The sequence below is a fragment of the Crotalus tigris genome, unplaced genomic scaffold, assembly GCF_016545835.1.
Source record: "Crotalus tigris isolate CLP2741 ecotype Arizona unplaced genomic scaffold, ASM1654583v1 scf7180000017933.3771270, whole genome shotgun sequence".
NCBI classification, from domain to species: Eukaryota; Metazoa; Chordata; class Lepidosauria; order Squamata; family Viperidae; genus Crotalus; species Crotalus tigris.
Window position 1 is genome coordinate 2,992,841 of NW_024096726.1, and position 23,690 is coordinate 3,016,530.

The 23,690-nt window shown below is 36.6% G+C and overlaps 1 protein-coding gene and 1 long non-coding RNA gene across 4 annotated transcripts in view; one reads left to right on the plus strand and one right to left on the minus strand.

Annotated features, from left to right (window-relative positions):
* Positions 1 to 4,548, minus strand: part of PIK3CB (phosphatidylinositol-4,5-bisphosphate 3-kinase catalytic subunit beta) — a 76,265-nt gene extending 71,717 nt beyond the window's left edge. For 2 of the 3 annotated variants that reach the window (XM_039344667.1, XM_039344665.1), the window contains exon 1: positions 4,007 to 4,548. The gene's annotated coding sequence lies outside the window, so the exon portion shown is untranslated. Of the gene's footprint in view, positions 1 to 3,264; positions 3,286 to 4,006 lie in introns of those variants that run through there. The other variant, XM_039344666.1, reaches the window with a different exon arrangement.
* Positions 4,323 to 23,690, plus strand: part of LOC120308510 — a 42,674-nt gene continuing 23,306 nt past the window's right edge. Inside the window, exons 1-2 of the long non-coding RNA XR_005556861.1 lie at positions 4,323 to 4,422; positions 14,484 to 14,579. This is a non-coding gene — a long non-coding RNA (uncharacterized LOC120308510). The remainder of the gene's footprint in view (positions 4,423 to 14,483; positions 14,580 to 23,690) is intronic.

Consider the following 23,690-nt stretch of genomic DNA (forward strand, 5'->3'; position numbering starts at 1 on the left):
TCCAAGATAATTCTATACTATAATTATTTATTTACTTATCAAACTTAACAACCTATCTCACTCATATATATGGAGACAAACAATATCATCTGAGCATAGTTTTCTTACTATTCTCACACTAAGTAATTGATGCCATGCTCAGATTCGTCATCTTTTTGTTGCTCCTGACAATTTGTAGAGTGGAGGAACAAAATATGCATGTGAAAATGCAACAGGCCTACAGTTTTCTCCAAAATTATTGGATTGCAAGGTTGAAAAGCTCAGGAAACATTTTAGCATGATATAATAAAATTGAGAGAGAAGGTAGGTGAATGTGTGTGCCTTCGTTTAGAATCCTGCATGTTTTCCACTTTGTAGTCCCAGTGCTTCTATCATTTCCTGGAAAGTCCCTACAGGCTTCTTTTCTTGGGACTCAGAAACCCTACTATAGCTGCCTAAGAGATTTATCATTTTAATATTTTAGTATTGTATATTATTTATCACTTTGTTTAACAGGGATTACTATAATCTTTTCAATTAATTCAATCACACTTTGGAACTGTTTAGAATAATGAACAGATTCTAAAGAATAAGTAACAAAGGTTACATAATGAGTTACCTAACAGGTAATAAAGAAAACTTTTGGTTTAGTTCAGTGTAGTCCAACAAAAAAAGTGTATCTTCTACAAGGAAATGGGGAAGGACAGGATTAAAGCTCTAGACTGGTGGAAAAAATTATTTTAAGCTTCAATGCTTAAGACCAGAACAATTGCACTGTTCGATATTGATGGTATCACAGAATCCTTGTACATTATCTTCAGAAATCTTCAATTACTGGTGAAGTACCAGGTGCTCCTATTCTGAACAAATGGAAATGTAAAGATCCAGCAAACTACAATTCAGAATGACACTTGTATTTAGGAAGACTTTATAATGGATCATAGAGATCAATGTACAATACAATAATCAGAAGTTAGCATGCATTTACCAATACAGTTAAAACTAGTCCTTTCCTAGACTTTTGGGCCAGGATATGCAGAGTTCTCAATTTGCAGACTTACAGTATATTTCAGTTCCAGCCACTATTTTATTATTTAGGACATTTTAATGGTAACTGTCGTCTTTTGCATTTGTTTTTTTTTTCTTTCCTTGCTTCTATACCACTTAGAATAGGGTGTCTTAATTGGGCAGTCATATAAATGCTTCAAATAAATACATTTTAACTGTATCAAAGTACATTACACCAGATGGCACATTGATTAGCAAGCTTGAGAGCTTTATCGTATGAAAATTAATACTCAAAGTGTTCACTTTGAGTGGTACATCATAAAATTGAGCAGGGGCATCAAGTGAAATGCTATAAAAATCAGTTTTCCATTTTAAAGTTTTTTTTTTACTTGAATAACTAGGTGTGTCAAATTTGCAGAGGACATAAATATTCTAGAAGCAATAAAATTCAAAATGATTTTGAGCAGTTAGATAAATAAGCTGAAACTAATATGGAGACTAAAATGCATAAACTTTTAACTATACCTTTCTAGAAACAAACCAAATGCATAATTACAAGATGAGAAAAAAAAAGTATTGGAATAGCATCTCATTGCCTATTCACTAGAAGGCACTGTGTGATATGCCTACAAAAAAGGCAAATGTAATTTCTAAGTTGCACCAACAGAAGCACAATTCCAAATAACAGAATTTTTTTTATTTTCCTCTTAACAGAGCAGTTCGAAGGTAGAATTAATTACCAAGAGAGGGGCCTGGCTTTTACAAATTACATCAGCTTCCCACAAAAACCAACCATAGAAGCAAATGATATTTAAATAAATTGGTCAGGAAAGACTATCTAAATCAGCGGTTCTCAACCTATGGGTCGCGACCCCATTTGGGGTTGATCGACCATTTTTTGGGGGTCACCAAAGGCGGCGATCCGCCATTTTCTCCCTTCCGGGGGCGCCGCCGTGCATGCGCGCTGCCGTCACACAAACGTTGAGAACCGCTGATCTAAATAGTCAAATGTGAAAATTCCCAATTTACATAATGCTTGAATAGGCTTACAAAATCAAGTTAATAAAAGCAAGGTTTTCTGAATCTGCACAAACATCTCTGAATTTTCAAGCAAGACTGGAATGTGTATCTGAAAACCTACCATTATTCTTTATGACAATTATCTCCCTATTTTCCAGACACCATAGCTGGTATTATTAAAACTATTGTATATCAATTTGTCTCTAATTATCTCCATGAAAAGCTCATCAAGCCACAAAATGCCTTTATTCTAGTGTATTCAAGGTAAAGGTAATATTCTTCACAGCACTTAAGTACTTGCAATATAATCATGTTTAATGAGTGGTTTTTCTCAGCCTGAAACCCACAACCAAAGTGAAAAAATTCCCCTGTAAACCATCAGCCTAGACTGCCTACAACAGTGATCTACACTACAGTATTCATCAGATAGCCATCTTAGTAGAGGAAGAAAAGAAAATAAATTGGCTGACAGAAGGAGAAACACAAGAACTCTCAATATGGACTCTGGTTCTACCACTGCCAACAAACACCTTTTTGAAAAATTGCTCTCAATGAATCCATATCTGAATTTAAATAGGTCACCTACTTTCTATTAATTAAAATACCACCCAAAAAGTACACAAATGCATAAATATACTATAAGAAAGTTGCCAACAATCATCAAAAGCTATTTTAATGAAGCAATATACATAACTGCAAGGCTTGTATTTCAATAAAATCTTAAATTCAGTGAGCATATGCAAACTGAGAAAAATGACTAATTTACTCAAGGCTCTCAGATTGTAATGAGAAGTATCACAATGAGCTCTTAGGATTTGGAAAGAGAGAACATAATTGACCCAAGCAACTTCCCCTTCCTCATTTAAGAATTTCAAAGGATTACCCAGAAAGATACCAACTGTCAACAGGAAGGGCCGGGTTTGGGTCAGTTGTACACAGCAATAATCTTTATCTTAATTAAATAACACTATAAATCCTCATCTAATTTCAGAAAAGATTAGTGAGAATTCAGCAATTTTTACCCAACCCCAGATTTTTAGACTATATTTCCGTGTATTTTTATTACATACTATTGTTGCCTCTTCCTGGAAAGAGAAAAACTGGAAACAGCTGGAGAATAACTTTTTGTAAGAAGAGTTCCAAACATCACAACATGAAAGCTATATCCTCTCAAATAATATTATCTAAATAAAAACAATAAATGTTACTAATCTTTAACTCATTGTAATCATTAAAATGGAAGCAGTTGATTCTTACCCTCCAGGGCTATGGTGCAATAAAAAAATAGCACTCTACAGAACATGGCATGCCCAAAAACTGATAACATCTTTTCTACAAAGCCCAAGGTTTTTAACATTAGCAGTTATGCTAAGCATACCACAGCTCTCTTTCTAGCCTTCTTGTTCATCCCAACTGATTGCGAGGTGACTAAACTTCACATGATCACTTGAAAAAGAGGGCAGCAGACGTCTGCCTCTGTGCTTATTAAGCAAACTACTCTCGCAATTTTTTTAATGAAGATGTCAGACACACATTTTTGCCTTCTTACTATGCTTACGAGGGAGTTAAATATTATTTGGGGAGGAGAAAAAGGAGGAGAGCAGGAATGCATACACCCACGTACGTACACACCTCCGATGGCGCCACAATCTTTTTGAGCTCAATCTACGAAAGAATAAAACCTCAACAAAAAAAACAGCCTTGTGGCGGCGGGGGGGGGAGTCCTTTGTTTTGCTTACATCTCGTCTCTCTATAGACGGTTTGCTGGACCTACAGAATGTATGTCAGTGGTCTGGATAGAGATTCCCAAGGGCAGCCCAGCAGGCAGACAGCTTCTCCGCACCGAGTTGCCTTCCCCGTGGTGCTCCCTCCCCACTTACGAACCCAGCTGGACAGCAACGGGCACTATGGCAGGAAAAGGCGCCGGGCTGCCCTTCTCGCCAAATCAGCTCGGGTGATTTCACTTTCTGGCCAACCGCATCTGGTTTCAGACACTTACCTGCCAAGCGCGGCTGGAGGCGGCAGTCGAACTCGCTTCCTGTTCCTTGAATCCGCGGTGGCGGCGGCTTTTCCTGTTCAGCCCGGTCGCCAGTAACCCGTACTACCTGCTGGGCTTCAGGTAGCCTTCAGGCTGCGACAGAGGCTGTCCGGCTAAGGAAGCGAAGCCTTTTACTCCTCTGATGCAGGCACACGCGGTGGGGGGGAAGCAATGGTGGCGCCGGTGGCGAACATTACCTAGGAAACAGCTTCCCACCAGCCCCTTCTCGCTCTCGCTCTCGCTCTCTCCGCCTTCTCATTTGTCTCAGCCAATCTCGGGGAAGCTCGTGAAAGAAGTCAGGCTCCGCAACCCGTACTTTCGTTTTCTTCTGGCATTCTCCAGATCTGTTACCCGCCAGGAGTGAGAAGTTCCGCTTGGTAGGTTCGGTCCGCCGCAAGCCAGATGCCTCCGCACCGCAGAGCGCTGCGGAGGGGAAAGGAGGGTTCTGGGTCCTTCGCTTCGGGCTGTAGCAGAGGAAGGACTGAAGCGGTTCCGCCCGAGAGGGAACCACGTAGCTTTTGGGATTGTGGTGGGTGGAGGGAGGGAGGGACGGAAAGGAGGGAGTAGGTTGCGTTGGCTGTGTTCCCACGACCAGCTAAAACCATGTTTATTGTTTACTCAGTCATTTTTGAGGTTGCGCAACTAACCCCTACGCAAAGAGGTAACTGGCAACTTCATGACTCAGGGTGTTACACGAACAAAGCCACTGAATTAACGTAGACATTGAATTCGATCCCATACAAAATGATATACCTGTGTACTCAGTGGAGTATAATTACAAAGTATACCTTAAATTTGTAGCTGGTAAAAGACTGAGCTTGGCAGTGAGGTTATGAGAAAGAGCCCCCAGTTTGGAGAAATGCCTACTAAATTTTGCCAGATTTAACATCATTGTTACTTTTAAAAGAACAAGCCTTTTATTTAGATAAAATTTGATGTTGACTTATTAAAACCTGGTCTCCTTTTTGTTTATTATTTTAATTTTGTTTTACACTGTTTTACTTGCTGTTTTCATATTTAGTCAAATTTCTATATAACTGATTAAAGTTTATATGAAATATAGATGCTAAGGCCTATCCTTTGTAGTATCATCTTTGAAATTTGATATCTATACCTGTTAATTTGGGGTCACTGTCTTTACTTCTGTGGCTCCCCTTTCCAGTAGGACGTATATAAGTGTAGAGGTGATGTTTATATCTTAAGATGCTACATTTGACAAAAAACTGGGGACCACATTTATAATATTTTCCTCTAATTCTACTTAAACCTCTGAAATTCCAAATTCCCTGTTAACTCCCAAACCATTAGTATAATTAACTCAGAACTTAGGTTCTTACATAACAAAACATTTATTGAACCCACTAAATTGTTATTAAAAACAATGATGGCTCAGCCAGTAAACCAACCAAGGTATAAGATGCAACTTTCTTAATTCTCCAAAACTCTTCATGAAAAAAGATAATAATAATAATACTATTGGCATTGACAAATTCACCAATAGTCAATTGCAAAAGGCGGCCTTACTAGGAACTGCATCCGTCCTGCAACGATATCTGTAATACCATCAAACATCCACATCTGTCTATCCCAGGTCCTCGGTAAGGACTCGATAGGTAGACAAAATGCCAAATCCAGTCTGAATATCTGGCTGACTGTGTGATGATCCATAATAATAATAATAATAATAATAATAATAATAAAAAGTTGGAAGGGACCTTGGAGGTCATCTAGTCCAACCCCCTGCTCAGGCAGGAAACCCTATACCATTTCAGACAAATGTCTGTCCAGTCTCTTCTTAAAAACTTCCAGTGTTGGAGCATTCACCATTTCTGGAGGCAGGTTGTTCCACTGGTTAATTGTTCTAACTGTCAGGAAGTTTCTCCTTAGTTCTAGGTTGCTTCTCTCTTTGATTAGTTTCCATCCACTGCTTCTTGTCCTGCCTTCAGATGCTTTGGAAAATAGCTTCACTCCCTTTTCTTTGTGGCAGCCCCTGAGATAGTGGAACACATATTGAATACCATTCTGAGAACTTTTTAAAATAAAACTTTGGGTGTTTTTAATGACCATACTATAACCAGTCCTACATTAAAAGATCAGTATTGAAGATGAGGTTTTATTCTTTGTGACCACATCCCTTCTAATTACTAGGTGATGCCTTTTTAAGCCAGTGGAGCATATAAATTTCAGATTCTGTTGATTGGAAGGTCTGCATATTTGCTATCTCCTCTCTCATTTCAAGACTATGATGAAGTGCCGATTTCTCATTCTTTTTGTTTTGTTTATCATCCTGCATGATAAACTTTTGTGGGATGGGTGGGAGACTTAAAGGCTTGAATATTATTTTGTATCCTTGGATTCTCCTAAACAGACTATGGAATTTTTCTTATGGGTTCCAAGTTTGTCTTCACTTTTTCCTCAGACTCTTCTTCATTCTATGCCTCTTAATACACAAGAACTTCAATTATCTGTTCACTACCATCTTTATCATGCTGTTTTCGAACACAGTTCGGATGTCTGCCTCTCCTAACATCAGTGTGCAGCCTATTCTAATGTAATAAAATTTGGCATTATCTATATAACAATTTAGATAACTATTTCTGTTTAGGATTTATTTTTGTCCAGTAATAATCCATATACTACTAAATCTCTTGTGACTGTTTGATACTTTGTAACCTTCTGTTGGGATAAATGCTGCATTAAAGGGCAAAATTTTGTTAAGAAAAGTACCTCAAATGGCTACCAAATTGAGAATCAATGGGTTACAGACCGCTGGGATCCATTATTCCCAAGGGAATGAAGACTGGGGATTTGGGAGTGGGTTGTTTTTTTGTTTTTTTTTGGCCACTTCGCTGCTTCAGTACTTGCTGTATAGTGCCACCCACCAGTCATGGTTACATTATCCTCATTTTCAGTATTGCTTGACAGCTTTCCACAAGTCCATGGGAAACTGGGAGGTACTGATAAGATTGTTGATGCTCCTTGCCACCTTCACCCTAGCAAAGAATTTGCTTGTGGGAATCCCATAAAGAGAAAGTAAATAGAAAAATAGTGCATTGTCTGATAGTTGCTCTGAGCTCACACTGTCAGCCACTCACATGTTCCCTTGCTTCCTCCTCCAAATGCAGTAACCACCTACCTACTTACTAGGAAAGGAAAGGGAAGGAAGATTTCTCATGTTCTCTCTAGCTTTCCACGAGGAAGTGGGGAAGCCAGCAGGAAGTCAAGTTCCTCCCACTCCTGCTATTTGCCTACATGCAATCATTCTGCTTCTCTGAAAGGTCTGTGGGTCACAAATTGTCTAGTACATACTAAAGATAGCTTACACGATTCTCCACTCTTCTCTTTGAGGTAGTGATATGAGTTAAACCATGTTAACAAAGTGTTATAAACTACAGTGACTGAATTCATACATCACTCTTAGTACATAAACCAAACCACGTTGTGTCATACTGTAATGCACAAACTTCCTCTATGTTTGGCCCAGTTTATTTCATGATTCTTCTGCAAGGAAAATGTTATTTGGACATAAGCAGAAGTAAATTAGTTAAAGAAAACTCCACACTTTTCATTAATTAATTAAAGGACTATTGACTCATCCTTGGACTGACAAAACAATGCTACCATGTTATTTTTTTGTCTCCATTGTTAGACCCTACCTTACCCTTATTGTACCTGTTCTAAAGTACTGGTTTTTCTGTTAGAATATTTGAAAGTATATTTCTATTTTTAGGCAAAATTAATGATAATGCAGGGCACGGGTGGAGGGTGTGGCCACCATGGCACTGCTGGGCCGCCTGGGCGATCTGCGGCGGGCCGTGGAAGCGGTGGGTGGCCCTGCGGATAGGCGGGACGCAGGGTGGTGGGCAAGGTGGGGGCGGGGTGGTTTGTGGGCACTCGGTCTCTAAAAGGTTCGCAATCACTGACATAGGGAGAGCAGCATGTGATCAAGAAAGGCCTAGGACTAGGTCAACATCCCTCAATTTCTGGAAAAGCAGGGTTTAAGGTAAAAGATTAATTTTTAATTGATTGATGTCCCTTCTTTGTGTTCCCCTCTGGGCTTATTTGCCATTGTTATTCATCTTGTGCTGATTGTATTATTTTGTATTTTTATTTTTTAATATTTTAACCATAGTAAATTATCTAGATTCACAGAGTGGGGGACCATGTAGATTTAATAAATTGTTATTACATTAACTGTTATGAAAATGCAAAGCATAGTCTCTCTTCCCTGAGTGAATAACTGTAACTGAAATCTGCTCTGCTCTCCTTTGTTATTTTGATGATTGGTTGGAGAGGAGATGGTGTCAAAAGCAGGAAGTGAAGAGTATGAAAAGCATTCCCTAGATGACTTGTAAATGGAGACAGCAGATGGGGAGAGGGGAAGGCCAACTGGGGAAGCTAGCAAGTGACCAGATGGAAAAGGGCATTCTTAAGATTCCCAACACTCATCAACACTCCCAACTCCTCTCCATTTATACCCACAACAGCTCAGCTGATTTTGCCTGCAAGATAATTGGTCACAAAGTATATCAGATTTTATTCATCTTGAATATGAATTGAGCAGTGTAAAGATAAATGGGGAAATGTTATTTTTATACCAATAGAGCTAATGATAATTTGCAAGGCTATCTCACTCATGGGGTGAACTAAGAGGGAACCATCATGGGACAAGGAGGACAAATGGTGTAGTCCAGGGGTATCAAACTGCTGGCCCACAGGCTGGATGCATCATACCGAAACCGCACCCACCCCAGCTCCGGCAATGGGGAAAAAGTCGTGATACGTTGCGACATGTCATGTGACGTTGCGAGTTTGACACCCCTGGTATAGTCAAAGCATGATTTTGTTGTAGATCAGTAGTAACAGATAAGAGCTCGTGAATGATTATGAGCTATTAAGTTCTGTTATCTTTCCCTGGAGGATTAAATGGAATATGCCGTATTTTTCTGGGTATCGCATCACATGTCCGAAATATTCTAATTTTCGTTTCTTAATTGTTTTGATGATTTCCCTTGGCTTTCCCAAGTGGTTTATCACCTCCTCATTTCTGATCTTGTCAACCCAGCTTATATGTAACAGCTGCCTGTAAATCCATAGTAAACACATAGATTGGCTATATGAAGGGACTCATAATACAAGTCAGAAAACCTGGATTGCTATAGTCCTTGAGTGCTAATGATTTCCTGTGATATCTGTTGTGAGGAAAAGGAAATATGACTATTAATTGAAGTGAACTTACATATTTGTAATAATATATTCTGAGTAAATTCAGCTCAGAAGTCAATGTACTGATTCCAAAGAAAATACATCCTAAGGGAAATGCTCGTGTGCCTGGATTCACACTATTCAAAGAGGTGTGAAAACTTAAGATTTTTTTTGTGGTGTTTCCAGAATCTAGCTGGTGATTAATTTTAATTCTGGCTACTTTTCTTAAGCCCTTTAATAAAATCTATTTTATTGGCTATGTTCCCAATTCATATTTATTTGTACTTAGTTAAACTATGGCTTTATTTGATTCACCACTTTTTCTGGGTTCATATGACATATTAAAGAATAAACTGGCAAAATGGGCTTGGTTTATAGATCACAGTAGGTTAAAATGTGGTTGGCCAGATTGTACTTAAGTATGTCATATCCATTTCTTCATCTGATTCTCATTTAGTAAAAATAAAAGTAAAGTAAATAATAAAAGTATTATCATTGCAATAATTAGTCAAAATGCTTACATACAAAATGAGTCCAAAACCATTTTGGACACTGATTCATTAGATCTTTTTGGTTTATTTTGTATTTAGTTTCAGAGCACAACAGTTTAATCCATACAATTTGGATTATATAAGAGAAGGAAAAATGGAATAATCCACAATAGAGGTATCTGTTGTTAGTCTACTCCACCCACCTCCAATATAGAAGTTATGTCTTTACTCTGATCTAACCATGATAAAAACATAAAATGACCATGATTGCCTAGGAAGCATCCAATTATGGCAGTGATAGAAACCAGACTCAGAAACAGCACTTTGGCAGGTATGGATGTGCCAATAGCTCTTGGGGCTAAGGCTACTTAGTGCAGAATTCATTCCTTATTATCATTCCTTATTCCTTATTTTTTTTAGAAAAAATGTGCAGAGAAGAGTACCAAAAATGATGGGAGCTAGAGGCTAAAATATGAAGAACAGTTGCAGGAACAGGGGATGTCTAGTCTAATAAAGAAAAGGACTTGGGATGACCTGATAACAGCCTTCCAGCATTTGAGGTGCTATCACAAGGAAGAGAGTATCAACCTATTTTCCAGAGTACTAGAAGGCAGGACAAGAAGGAATGGATGGAAACTTATTAAGGAGAGATCCAGTCTAGAACCAAGAAGAAATTTCTGAAGTGAAAACAATCAATGGAATCACTTGCCTCCAGAAGTTGTGGGTGCTCCATCTCTGAAAGTTTTTTTAAAAGAGCTTAGACAACCATTTGTCTGGAAAAGTACAATGTCTCCTATTTGAGCAGGGATTTGGAGTAGAAAACTTCCAAAGTCCCTTCCAACTCTGCTATTCTGTTGTTCTGTCTCTTTATAGTTGGAGCAACTACAGTAGCATGTGCACGTTTATTATATTATTTTATTTAAAAACTTATCATAGTCTTCTACTATAATAATCTGCTTATAAAGCTCAATACAAGTAGCCATTATGCAATTTGATTTAAGTGAATTTAGGATATCTTGGAAAAGCCGAATGTGTTTTTTCCCCTCTCTTTCTCAAGGTTGGCAAACAAATTCCCTTACTCCAGTGAAGAGGACCAATTATAAAGCATAAAATATGGAATAGTGGATCATATGCTGATTTCATGCTTCATAACAGAAATAGCTCACAATTCAGAAAGGGAGTTCTATAGGTATATGAAGTCCAGGGACTAAAATTTCTTAGATCCAGACCACACAAAATATCACAGAAAACATATTTCTCCAATCACAATTCTTACTCCCTTGCATGGCCAGCATTTTGCAGAAGATAAGTATTCCACTAGTAAAGGAACAGCTTTCCTGTTTAAAACAAAGATGTATTATCACTTGTGATCACTAAATGATGAAAAGGCCTATAGGAATGGTCTGTTACACTGTTGTCCTGGCAGTGGGACCTTACCAGTCGTGTGATTTGGGAACCCAGCATCTGATCTTGTGAGCTGCTGTCTCATGATAGCAAAACTGATCACAACGTATTCTCTCCCAAGATAGAGAGCTAAAATTACCATATTTCAGTACACTGAATGCTTTGTTGTTGCTGGAACACTGAGCAAAATAGTATTCTAAGAAGATGTTGTATACAGCTGTTCTTTGTTAGAATCTGGTGCTTCTTACAATAAACTTCCCTTCAATTTCCCCCACCTCTGTCCTTCAGTTCTATATTAGGGTAGTACTTTGCTAGATCAATGTATAAAATAATAAAAGACAATGCAAGGTGCAAGTTGTTCATAACTCATTAGGAGGCATTTGAAGAAGGAAGTTAATCCTGAATTCATTAATCTTCAACTAGTCACAGTGTTGGGATGAAATACTAAAGGAGAAATATTCCAGTTACCTATTGGAGAGATGTACTTTGTCTGCCCTTAGGACAGCTGGAATAAATAAGCAAACAGTGGTTGTCCTAATAAGAAGAACATAACATCCAGAAACTACATAAACTCTTCTGACCCCCTATGTGAAACACACAATTTTCTTGATAGGTAGAAAACATAATTAGAAAGGAACTAAATAGATTTTATAACAACAAAGCTAAAAAAAAATTACTTGCTGTACTAGTTTGAAGAAATTAAGACTTAAAATATTGTATATTATAATAAGCACTCCATAAGTTTTTAAATGTCACCACTAACACCAATGTTGTTGATTTACATTCTGTTTCAGGCCTTAAATACTAGAAGTGCCTGAAAACGCCCTAAACCAAAGCTTTTCCGTAGCAGCCCCTATCCTGTGAAATACCCTCTTCCTCTTGAGATCCAACAGGGCCCCCCCCCCTTCCAGCATATCTTATTCCAGAATCAGAAAATCAGCTCTATTTTTCAAAACAGAAAATATTGCAAAGTGTAATTTGCTTTGTTTGTCAGAAAAATAGATGTGATGTAAAGATTTTCAAAGTTCATCAGTCTAGGAACGAATTGTTCCAATGCATTGTGAACCATTCTATTCCCTCAGGAACATGCCAAAACTCCTTCAGATGACATCATTCTTGGGCACAGTTTGGCTCATTGCTTCAGTTCAAAGAATTTACTTTTATAAATTGCCAAACTGCTGCCCAAAACGCATAGTCCTGAGGAGATTAGACTTAGTCCATTCCCACATCAAGCTACTCCATACCTCTAATGCAGTGTTTCCCAAACTTGACAATTTTAAGGCATGTGGACTTCAACTCCCAGAATTCCACAGCCAGTAACGCTGGCTGTGGAATTCTGGGAGTTGAAGTCCTCATGCCTTAAAATTGTCAAGTTTGGGAAACACTGCTCTAATGCAATGTGTAACACATTTTCAACTACTGTATCCTTTTTCGTTTGTTTGCTGTAACTTCATTGTTTTCAGACACAATATGATCCGTTTGAAGTGACAGTAGCTCCTATAGTCAGGAACACCTTGATTCAATTCTATTAGCTTAGCCGCTACATTATAATGACTCTTGTATTCACAACAAATACTGCTACTACACATTGTTCTTGTTGTCGCTATGTAATTAAATAGTTCCAGTGGATTGTTATATCTCCATACACAACTCCTCAAGGTTATTACATGTATTATTTGCAGTACCTATAATTTATTATACTAATTATTAAAGTTAGACCTCTATTATAGTTCTTGATCCTATTAGGTACTTTATATATTTATCTAAATCCCATTGAATTTTATAAACTCTATGTAGAATTTTAGCAGATGGGCTCACAGGGCTAACATGGATAATACAGAAACAATTGAGCTCATATTTATACAGGCCAGTTGCTTCTTTTTTTTAATACTGAAAAAAGGTATCTCTGGATCAACCATGCAGCAAACATTTGTCCCTGAAGCTATCATTCTAAGGACTCTGTGTTTTGTTTACTTATCAAATTATCTTTAGATATATGCTTTACAAATATCAACGTGAGAATGAAATATACCAGGGATATCAAACTGCCGGGCCAGATGCATCATGCCAAAATGGCACCCCCCCATCGTGACTTTGTTTCCATTGCCGGCAATGGAAACAAAGTCACGATACGTCGCAACATGTCATGTGACGTTGCGAGTTTGACACCACTGAAATATACGAAGCACCTCCTGATAATTTAGTTTAGAATTTCAACTAGTATTTGAAGTACAAACAGAAAATAGCTAACTAGAAGATTATTTATGAAGCCATAACCAACACACTGATTATGTAGAGATATGTGACGCCTTGAGAATGTGCTTGTGCATGTATCTGAATGTATGTGTAGATAGTATGTTGCATACCATCAGTAACAAATTCAGATTCACTAACAACTTCTTTAAAGCCTTTGAGCTTGGGAAAATGGTTCAAAGTTACAACTCATTCTCAGTAACATTTGGTATCATGTCGTAGTCCTCATAACCATTCATTTAATGACTGTTCGGAGTTACAACGGCATTGAAAAAAGTGACTTATGACTTGTTTTCACACTTAATGACCACTGCAACATCCCTATGATCATATCAAAATTTGGGCACTTGGCAACTGTATTTGTGTATTTATGACAATTGCCCTGTCCCAGGGTCATGTGACCACTTATTTGTAACTTTCCCAGCCTACTTCCAACAAACAAAGTCAATGGGGAAAGCCAGATTTGCTTAACAACTGCATGATTCACTTAACAACTGCAGTGGTTCGCTTAACAACTGTGCTAAAAAGGTTGCAAGTGGGGCAAAACTCATTTAACAACTGTCTTATTTTGCAACAGAAATTTTGGGCTGAACTGTGATCATAAGTTGAAGGCTACCTGCATCTTTCTATCTATCAGGAGCTAGAAGACATGGTTTCCAAGTATGGTGCCCTGGGATTATATGGTACATCACAAAGTTCTATCCTGTAATTTGGAGTTTCTCAAATTGTGACTCATAGTCTACCAGGAGATCATGGACAAAATAGAGATTGTAAACTTTTTTTCAACTGATTAGACTTGCATAGATAAAGCATGAATGCTATCAAAACTCACTTCCCCTTTGCCTGGAAAAGCCTGAGCTTGGGTGTACACAGACAAAACAGTTGAGCAAGCCTGAACATTTTTTGATTGGCAGTTGGTTTCTTGAGGGCTGGTGACTCCTATCTATACTATGATATCTCATAGTATATCCATAGTCTCTGAAGTGTTTATAGAAATTATTATTATAAAGTGTACCTTTTAGTGAAGTTCAATATATTTTATCCATTTTACATTTTTAACTTGCAAAATTGAAATTTTTTGTTAGATGGTAAGAAAGAAGCTAAAGAAGATTACTCTACTGATATTGCTAATAAAAGTACACCTAAATCAAGAAAGTGTGATGGAAGTTATGTATTTTTTAGTAAGTGGCATATTTATTTATTCCTCAATCTTCATCACAATTAACTATTAATTGCGGGGAAGTCATCTAAATTTATTGATCGTTTTAGGGAATTGTATCACAAAGTTGGGAAACCCAATAGCAACATGAAGGAAATCATCTGAACTTTCAGCTGGGAGGTTGCCAATAAATCATTATGAATGTTATTATAAAACTGAAATGAAAAAGGATAGTTTAAATAGGGATGAAATATTTCAATATATTTATGTGAGATACATATAAAACATATTGTTTCATATTGACTGTTTTAAAATGATACTTCTTCCTTTTTCTGATTCTATTTATAACATTTTTCTAGCCTCTACCTCATCATTAATCTATATCAAATTCTTACCTATTTTCTTTGTTGTATCAGAAATATTTTAAATAACTGAATTTTTATATTTCTTGCTGCTTCTATTTTTCTTTTACTTTATCAACAAAACAAGGGGCCCAACAGGTGAATCATTCAATTGCAATGCATTTGGCTGTTGAAGATATAAAATACAGGAAGCTAACTTCATCCTGCTCTTCCTAATCCATCACTTTCATATTTCCTTTGTGTATTTTACTAAAATTGGCTAGGTATGAGTCACACTGGGTTTTTTTTTTAAAAAAACTATTCTGTTTATTCCAACACTTATGATCTTTCTGATCATTAACGGATATAAGCATACCTTTAGAAGTTATGATAAAAGCTTTAAACAATGTATATGTGGGTGTCTAATGTGACATGCACATGCAAGCAATTCTTAAAAGTTCAAGCAGTTGCTATTTAAAGGATGGTAAAGAATAAAATCAAGTGAGATTACAAGATGAAGACTTCCAATGGAATTTGCTTCCTCCTTTATTAGTATTTTATATAGGAATGTACAATTAAATGCCAAGTTCCTGTGGGGTTTTTTTAAATAGTCTATTTTGCTGTACTGACTTGCAGAGTGTTATGTAATGACATGCCTTTCTGTGCTTCACATCTGTTCAGTCATAGTATCTGTATATGTAGGAAGAACAAAAGGCTGTGTGTGAATTTACTGCTGTTTATTTCTGGGGACAGAATGATTAAAGCTTGAGCTAAATTTTCATCTTTACTGCGCAATAACCTTTCAATTGAATGCGTCAACATCTAAGACTGAAATGCTATATATCTTATAATATAGGTACAGAGCCATTCTCACAGACGTCATAGGTGAGAGAGATAAATAGGAGTACTTATTTATTCTAAACATATACAAACCATAATTAGAAGAAAATTTTAGTAATGGCTATGGATCAATCCCATTCCCTCAATCTACCATATTCAAAACATGAAATATGTACAGTAATGTACAGTAGCATTACTGAATGTGCTACTGTAAGCTTGAAGAAAGGCAAGATTCCAATGTAATGGAAATCAGCAAATATTATTGTTACATTTTGTTCTTAGTTTAACTTGTTAGTCTACACAGATCAACCTGAGCATTGTTCTCTAGAGCAATTTGCATCTTGTCCTAAAATGGCACACACCCATAATTCATAATGAAACCAAACAACATTACATCAGAACTAACCTTTGGATAACCCACAACACAATGTTAATGTGCCCTATTGTCAGGTCAGCACATTAGAAATAGGAGACCAGATTGTTCCAAAAACAAATTGCTGGTGGATGTATTCTCCTAGTTATAGCTTTTCTTTAGATTTGTTCCAACTGGAATTTCTTCATCTTTATACGTTAAGTAATATTAGCTGAGAAGTAGGAAATGCCTATTCAGAGCTACAGCATTCCACCCTTACCTAAACAAAATTACTAGACCACTGTTTTTCAAACTTGGCAGTTTTAAGATTGTGGACTTCAACTCCCAGAATTTCCCAGCCAGCATTTTGGGAATTCTGGGAGTTGAAATCTACACATGTTAAATTTAGCCAAGTTTGAATCATAATGTTCTGGACTAAAGCACTGACTCATCTCTTGCACAGGAGAACAGCAAATGATCCCAACGTTTCTGCAGCTTTCTAATTTTTTTTATTAATACTGTATGATGTATTTTCTAACAGGCATACCAATGTTGCTATGCATATTTAAATGTGCATATTTCCTTTGTCCTTCTTCAATTTAAAAAGATTTTTGAAATGGCTATTGGTAAATGTAGTATTTGATTTCTATTAATCCATGCCACCATTAATGTTTAGAAATAACAGTATTTGTGTGAATGCAACTAGAACTTGATATATATATATATATATATATATATATATATATATATATATATATATATATGCTTCTTTCTGTAAGCAAATATATGAATATGGCTGTTTGACAGTTACTTCCAATATTTCAGGTATCAATCAGAGATAGACTATACACTGGAGAAATATTATTTCTCATATACAGAAATGCAGATACTATCAGACCACTGGAGATATAAAATGTGAGTGATTTTAAAGAAAGGATAGAGCTCTAGAGAAGATGTAGTTAAGTTTGGGAAAGAACAGTTTTTATTCCATTTCCTCTCAGTTTAAAGTCTGGAATTGTAGGAGAAATGTAAGTTGAAGAAAGAGAAGAAAATATATCAAATGCTTAAAAAATGGTACATTTTCTTAGAATTTTCTTGTTATCTGTAATAATAAAATGAAACAATAACTGATCATTTTGCTATAGGGCAAATAATAAACCATTTGTAGCAAACCATTATCTTGTAGGCCATCTGAGCAGTGCATTTTCTTTTACATTTTCTTTTAAACAGATGTTTTACCATGGTCTTTATTTTAATACAAACATATCAATTCAGATTTCCCAATCATATAACATAATGTCTTTCAATCATGTTTTTAAAATACATATTAAATCACATAATTTAGGGAGAAATGTGCCCCAGAAGGATACATGTCAAGGGAAATCACTTTCAAAAATTGTATGTATTAGAAAGCATACAAACAAAACTCATATATTAATGGATTAGTAAACTTTTCATGAAGCTTTTCTGAAAAAAAAAACACCCTCTTTTATAGAACAGATTGGAAAAGATGACAAACCTGAATCAGGCCAAAATTTATAGATGAACTCATACAATCCTCCAGTATTATACAATAAGGGTATGCATTTTGTAAATAATAATAATCCATGGTAGTGTGTGTGTGTGTGTATAATAATTGGTTTATTGCATATTTAGTCTGATGTTTAGACTGATTTGGCATTTTTATCCATTTATCAAGTCCTTCCCAAGAACCTGACATAGGCAGATGTTGATGTTTGATAGGGTTAAAAGTATAGTCACTGAATGTAATCTGTTCTGAGTAAAGCTGTCTTTTGCAATTAATTGATGGTGATTTTGTCAATGCCAATGGTGTTTAAGTGTTGCTTCAGTTGTTTTGGTATTGTATAAAAGACCCCTATTGCTATTGGTACTACCTTTCCTTTCTTTTGCCAGTCATTCTATTTCTCATGTCATTGTTTGTAATTATTTTGTGCAATCTTGCAGCAGCTAATCAGCTAACCAAACAAACTTTCTTCAGCATCTTTGCAGAGGTGGCATTTGCTATCTGTTCCTGTCTTTTCAATTCTGTCTTTGTACACATTTGGTGTTGTGCAGCCAGAAGTAGCCTCTCTGTTTCTTCATTTTTTCTATTCATAGCCATTGCCAGGTCTTGTTATTTGCTTTACCTGCTATTTTTTAATGTATTGGCCATGTAGCATTTTGTCTTGCTGTGTCTATTTTCTCTTCTTCATTCTTCTGAAGCAATTTGGTCTTTCCAGTACTGACTAAGCCTCATGGTTTAATGCATTGTCTTCATTGTTGTTCGGATATTTTTCCAGAGTCTGATGTTCTTTAGCTGTCTTATGCATTTGCAATATACAATGGCCACATATTTTCCTCAGTAAAAAGAGTCTCTCAACATCACTGTTTAGGTGAAGATAAGATACATTGTCATTATTTTTATAGTCCTCTTATCCAAGGCTTTTAGTTCTGCCAAGCATTATGAACAGATGCATACAAGCCAGAATCGAGAAGACAGCCACAGCCATCTCTGCAAAGAGGCTAAAAAAAGGCTGGATCACCTAGTTAGCTACTGCAAGAAGATTGCACAGACTGACTACAAGCAATGGCACTACAAAATAGCAACAATGCTGCGTTAGAAGAAATACTATTTGCCTGCAAGGAAGAACTGGTGGGACCATAAAATACAGAAAGACATAGGAAATGAAGAAGTTAAAGTGCTCTGGACTTTAGAATTCAAATCAACAGGCAACTGCCACACAACATCCCAGACTTAACAATTGTAAATAAGAAAGACAAAAAAGTCTGGATAGTGGACGTGGCAGTTCTTGAAGACAGCAGAATAGAAAAGAACTAGAGAAGATTTCAAAATACAAAGATCTGCAAATAGAACGACTGTGGCAAAAGAAAGCAAAGGTAGTATCAATAATAATAGACATTTTAGGTGCAATCCCAAAACAACTGGAGACCACTTGAACACCATTGGCATTGACAAATTCACCATCAGTCAAGTGCAAAAGGGAGCTTTACTTGGAACAACTTACATCTTGTGATTATCATCATCAAATATCAACATCTGCCTGTCTTAGGTCCTTGGGAAGGAACCACTAGGCGGATAAAAATGTCAAATCCCATCTGAACATGTGGCTCACTCTGGAACAAACCAGTCTAGTGTCTCCAATACATTTAGCATTAATAGTGATGGTGGCAGATAATATGATTTTTTCTAAAAATTACCCACACGTTGCAATTTCTGACAGAAAATTGCCAAACAAACAAACAAGCCCCCAAACATTCTGAATAGATAATATGGTATTAGAAAAGTAGGAGGACATATTTTTTTACGTAATTGTGTAATTACTTTTTTCTCCCTTGTAAATGAAAAAAAATGCTGTAGAATTTAAATTCCTACCTTTGGCATTCTATATCCAAATCTGCAGGTTTTCTTTATTTTGAGGCTAATTCTGCATTAATGCTGTTACATCATATAGATCAATTTCATTCATTTTTTGATGTTTGTACTCTTCTTATCAGCTCTTTCAGTGGATTTATTTGGAGCATAGAATAAATCTATAAAACAATAGTTTGTGGGAGAAAAATCTAGGATAAAGAGTCCTTAAGATACTTGACTACTTGGTGAACTGGCAGATTCAAGAAATACTAAAAACAAAAATCTGTCACAAACTGAAAGGACAGAAGGAAACCTGTCCTATCAGAGCGGGCTTTAGAAATGAAAGAAATTTAGCTACTTGGAGGAGTAGAAAAGTCAGAATGCTACAGCAACAGTTTTAGTCACTGAGCAATGCCTGGTCAACATCCACAGATCTGTACAGTCACCCATCTGAAGACTGCCCTAAAGACAAAGCAACAAAAATGTAACATTACTTTAAAACTAAAAATAACCCAAAGTGTCTGGAAACAAACTGATTATGGGATGCTTACTCATGGGCAACAGCCATTCATGAAAAAAAAAGGTTTATTTAAAGAACAATGGTAAAAGGTTGCATTCTTCCTCAAACTGAATAGTACACTGACTCACTCCTGTTAAAGACTTGAGGGTGATGATCTTAGATGAAATTATTGTTTACCTCATACCTTTATATTTTTCTGCTTCACTACCTGCATTTCCGGAACAGCTAACAGAATTACAGTAAAAATAACATTTAAACTACTATAGGATAGGATAGTAGAGATCAAAGTAATATAAAAATATCACAGAATAGTTAGAAAAGGAAAAGTTGTGTGAGGATAATAGTAAAGATCTTTGACTGTTCTTTGTCCACTAGTCTTCCACAACCCAATACCAAATACAGGTAGTCCTCAACTTACAACAGTTCATTTAGTGACCATTCAAAGTTACAATGGTACTAAAAAAAGTGACTTATGACCATTTTTCACGCTACGACCTTTGAAGCATCCCCATGATCATGTGATCAAAATTCAGATGCTTGGCAACTGGTTCATACTTATGACTGTTGTTGTATACCACGGGCATGTGATCATTTTTGCAACCTGACAAACAAAGTCAATGGGGAAGCAAAATTCATTTAACAACCAGGTTACTAATTTATCAACTGCAGTGATTCACTTAACAACTGTAGCAAGAAAGGTCATAAAATTGGGCAAAACTCACTTAACAAATGTCTCACCAACAGAAATTTTGGGCTCAATTGTGGTCATATGTCGAGGACTACCTGTAAACCCAATTTACTTGTTTCTGTAAATGCATCAGATTTAGTTCATTGAAAATACCAGTTCCTTAAAGACTACACTTTAGTGTGTATGTATTTTGGTGCACATTTTACAAAACCTATGTGTTTTTATAATATACATTTTTTGGAATTATTTCACCTAATAGAATGCATATTTGCATATATTCATGAATATCTGCAGTTTGCACACAGACTTTCTCAAGTTGACATTTTTAGTTCTGGCAAACTAGCAATTCTGAATTACTAAGCTATTCTCCATGGACCGGTAATCCTCGCCTTTCAACAGTTCTTTTAGTGATTTGTTCAAAGTTACAACAGTACTGAAAAAAGTGACTTATGACCTTTTTTCACAGCTGCAACCTTTGCAGCATTCCTATGATCATGTGATCAAAATTCAGATGCTTGGCAACTGGTTCATACATATAACCACTGCAGTGTTCCAAGGTCATGTGATTACCTTTTACGACCTTCTGACAAGCAAAGTCAATGGGGAATCCAGATTCATTTAACAGCCGAATTACTAACTTATCAGTTGCATTGATTCACTTAACAAAAAAGTGGCAAAAAAGGTCATGAAATGGGGCAAAACACACTTAACAAATGTCTCACTTAACAACAGTGCTTGGATATGTGATGTTTAATGAGTAACTGCAATGCCTCATTTATGCAAATTTAGAAGCATCAGTTGATATCCCATTGCAATCCTCCCAGACTTTTCCAACAAGTCTTCTGTGTTTTGTTTTGTTTTACAAGAGGAAATCCATTCAGGAAAAAAAATAATGATAGCATAATAGCATTTCAGATGTGGTTTGAGAAATGTGCAATGGAGATCTGAAGAATTCTCCCTGGGGAAAGGCAGATCTTATATGGGAATTCTCTAGTTTATCCATTGCTGAACATGCTGATCAAGTTTCATTTTGTATCCTATACTGCAAATCCTTTCCTGTGATCTGTTGGCTCTCAATGAATTCCTTCTTGGAATGAGATTTGCTCAGCCCACACAATTCAATTACTTATTTAATTAGAAGATTAAACTGGAAACAACAGGACTTCTGAATATACTAACATAAATTAAGGTGGTAAATACAGCCTTTCTGTAAGGCTACAGTTCTGTAGTCCAGAGATGAGCATTTGTGAGTCACATGCAGCCTTTGTGTCTCCTGTCCATTGCATTTTTTGGACCCACAAGAAATCTGCCATATTTTGTCAGAAAACTTACTAAAAAAGGAATAGCTTGATTTCCCATATTTGAGCTGTTTTTATGTGTGTGTATATGTGTGCGTGAGAGAGAGAAAGAGAAAGAGGGAGGGAGGGAGGGAGAGAGAGAGAGAGAGAGAGAGAGAGAGAGAGAGAGAGAGAGAGAGAGAGAGAGAGAGAGAGATGAATGTATCATTGTTTTCCACCTTTTTGCAGTAATCTGAAGTTATCAGTTGCTTCAGTTGTGCATGCTCCATCACTGGAGACTTTCAAGAAGAGCCTGGACAGCCACTTGTCTGGAATGGCATAGGGTTTCCTGCTAGAGCAGGGAGTTGGACTAGAAGACCTCCAAGGTTCCTTGGAAAAAGGGACCATGGCAGAGAAGGCTCTGGAACCTGCAAGCCGGAGTTCCGACAGGATCTGCAGCATGCCTTCTCTGCTGACACAGGTGGGGGGGGGCCCCTGTTCCATTGGGATGACACAATTCCTCAAGTAACCTGGACACATACAATGCAGGGCTTTAAAGGTAATAACCTTATTCCTTGCTTGATTGCATATTGTAGTTTACGCTTTCAATTTTGCAGCAGTAAACTTATTTTATCTTTTAAATTACTGAGCAAAGCTCTTTTCTAGAGTAGTTCATAAAGCATTTTTCTTTTTCTTACCCTGATTCCACGGTATCCGGTATCCACAATGTCACAGCAGAATCTTAATCTAAATCATAGCAATAGCAATGAGTGCCATCTAGGGGCGAAAGTATGAGTTGTTTTTGTATACTGCAGAGAACATTTATGGTTTAATTAATAGTCAATAATTTTAATGACTTCTTTAGTTTGTGTAATCTTACTTTTAAGCCATAAATTATCTTTGGATAATAATTTATCCTATAAAACAGCTTGTAATAACAACAACAGAAGTTCTATAGTTAGAATTTAATAAACTGCATAAATAAGTGCTTCTGCATATATGAATTATGGGTACTGTGTCTACAGTATATCTTAAATCTACTGCTAATAAATTTCACTGGAGACTCCTGAGCTTTAATATTATGAGAGCTGGAAGAGGCCTCTTTTACTCATGTTGACCACACCATACATCATTTTGTAAACTGTTACCATGTGCTCTTCTAACCAAATGGCTCTGTTTCTCACCTGTGCCTCCCTTCCAAACTTGTTATTTGCCCGTGCCCCCCCCCCAAAACAGGTCCAATTACAGGATACACACATGGGATTGTAAGTGTAAATGATAATTTGAATTGGACACACACATCCATGAGGAACTCACTTTTTTAAAAAAGTACCAGTGCCGTATGGTTTTTAAAACATTTTTCTTTTAATCACCTAGCTGTTTCACATACAAATATATTGCAGATACCAAGCCTGGATGTTACCAAATCATGAATGGTTAGATCACTTTTCCCTTTTATGGAGGCAAACAGTGAGAATAAGATTTAACTTCATGATCCCAGATATCCAGGGAACAGAAATGATTTCAGAAAGACTTTAACTCTTCTGTTTCCTCGGAGTGTACAATATACAGTATTGCCATTGGCTAGGAAAATATTGTTCACTCTGATCTCAAGACTTCAAGGCTACAGTCTGCTTCCCCAAACACCTGAAAATGTTCAGAGAAAAAGTGATGATGTCCTGGAAGAGGCATGAGAGATATTTTCCCTTTGTTTGTTTGTTTAATAAGAGGCCAGAATACTA